Consider the following 2,588-nt stretch of genomic DNA (forward strand, 5'->3'; position numbering starts at 1 on the left):
TCCTTCTAAGAAAAAAAAAAAAAAAAAAAAAAAAAAAAAAGAATAAAAAAGAAGCAAAGAAAACCGTATGATGTTCTCTTCGTAAAATTCCTTTTCCCTCCAGTTGCTCTAGCTAATGAATGTTTTGGTAGCGTCATCCTTGGGTCACCCTAGACCTGCTGTTCCATGGAGTCTCACGTCAGAAAGCTTTTGCAGAACTGTGAGCATTCTGGAATCTCGCTCAGTTGCCAGGAGCACAGAGCCGTGCACGCGCTGCGCGCATGATCTCCAGTTCATTTGAGCAGCCCTTGACAAGGGTGTGGTGCCGCTCAGCAGTTTCCCTACGTTGCTTTCTCAATTTCCTTCTCTCCTCTCTCCAGCTCTGTGACAAATAGAAGAAGAAGAAGAGGAGGAGGAGGAGAAGGAGGAGGAGGAAGAAGAAGAAGAAGGGAAGAAGGAAGAAGAAGACATGAAAGAATTAATATTTCTTTTTTTAATTTTTGAGATGTTTTTGCTATAGGGCGCACGCGCTCGCCAGACAGCCAGAGAGAGACAGAGAGATAGAAAGCAAAAAATCACCCCCCAGGGGGGATGGCCACTCCGCAATCCTGTCTCCTCCATTCTCCTCTCCGGATCCTCGGCACGCACGCGCACGTGCCCAGCGTGAGTTTAAGCCACCGGGTCCACGCACACGTGCCCAGCGTGAGTTTAAGCCACCGGGTCCGGGACTTGAACCACAGTCGACTACATGGGAGTCCAGCGACACAGCCATTACACCAACTGCTGGTCCCAACTAGGGATTGCTATTGAGCACTTAAACTGGGCCAGCCTCTCTGCTTGTGCAGCTCAGAGGTCGGAATTGTGGGTGTGGCGCCCACTGTTAGGGCAGTTCATCTCACACAAAGGGAAAACTCCCTCTTGGGTACAAACAGCCCCACCCTGCCCGACTGCCTGCCTGTGGGCAGTTTTGCCAGTGTTTTCCATTAGTCATTGCAAACCCACCTGCCGCGCTATTCTGAAGGCACTGTGCTGACCCTTGGTGGGGCGGGGGGGCTGTTTGCTGAACATCCACAGATAACACAGAAAGCATATGGCCCATCTATGAGTACTATCTCCTTCTTTCTGTAAGTCTACTTTTATTTATTGAGAAAGAGAGAGATGGAGAGATCCCTCAACGAGGTCCCCACATTGCGATTCCCCCCCAGCCCCAACCAGCCAGGCTCATGGTGCACAGTTGCAATGGGCTCTCATCCGACACGTATAGGGAGACTTCCGGACGTGAACCTAGGAGGCCTGCCCTCTCCCCGGGTGGCCGCCCTCTCTCCCTGTGGCCTCATAGGGCATAGCGTCACTACGGTACCATTGCAGCCTGACAAATGGTATGTTCTGGGCCCTTGAACTCACGTGATCACCGAGGGCTTTCCTGACTCCTGGGGTAGGCATCTTAGGCACTTCCACACCCCCTTGGCTTCTTCTGCCAGCACTTGGGACCTGTCGTCTGAGTCTGTCTCTGGCTGCCTGAGTGGCCAGGGCTCACAGGGAGGCAGCCCACCCCAGTGTCTCTAACTGTCACGATTTGGTGGGTAAACGTTCCAGGCCCAGCTTCCTCATCCTTCAGGTAAGACAACCTGAAGTGTGGTCCACACTGTCAACCAGAAGTGTCCCTGGGCCAAGCCCCATTCACATGCAGTGGTAGCCCACTTCCCTATAGAGCCCCTGGCTTTCTTCCTGGGTCCCTCTCAGGTCTTCATTGCCCTACTGGGGCTTTCTAGAAGCATCTTGCAAAGAAACTGCTTGTGCTCACAGCCTCGCATCAGACTTTGCTTCTAGGGGAGCAAGATACTGCCCATCTCAATTCACCCTCCCTGGGGGGCGGGGGGCAGAGCAGGGTACAGGGGAATGCAACTGCACCCACATGGAAAGGTCTTAGGTTCACGGCCTGAGTCTTCCTTACACGCTGGGTTCATATCCATGATCCGGGCCGGTTGGAGCCAGGGGGCTGATCATGGCGTGAAGACCCTGCTGGGAGTCTCTATCCTTCTGTCTGTCTTTGTACATAAATACATAAACTTATGTCTCTTATTCGTTCTCAGGGCACCTTTTCTCCCCTTAATACTGCTCAACACGGTCTGTAATTATGCACTTGTGTATCTATCTATTTAGCGAGGACAGAGACCAGGTCTATTTTGTTCACTACGAAATTCCTACACATCACCAGACCCAGAGCTTAACGTGGTCAATGCACAATAGAAATTCCATAGAACGAATGAATGTCAGATCCTTAGGGCTTTCTAATCTTTCATCCGTTGAGATTTTTTTTGAAATTATTTTTTAACCTTTAGAAAAGTTATTTTATTTATTCATTCATTCATTCATTCATTCATTTATTTATTTTTAAAGTTTTTGCAAGGGGTGCATACTCTCACTGAAGACAGACAGAGAAAGACAGACAATGAGAAGGTAAATGAGAAATCATTCCCCAGGGGAGAGGGCCATGCCTCAATCCCTTCTCCTCCATTCTTCTCCGGGAATTTGGGGCATGCACGCACATGTGCCTGGTGTGAGTTTCAAGCCATGAGGTCTAGGACTTGAACCACCGGCAGCCATGT

Source organism: Tupaia chinensis, unplaced genomic scaffold (genome assembly GCF_000334495.1).
Source record: "Tupaia chinensis unplaced genomic scaffold, TupChi_1.0 Scaffold000248_2, whole genome shotgun sequence".
Taxonomy (NCBI): Eukaryota; Metazoa; Chordata; class Mammalia; order Scandentia; family Tupaiidae; genus Tupaia; species Tupaia belangeri.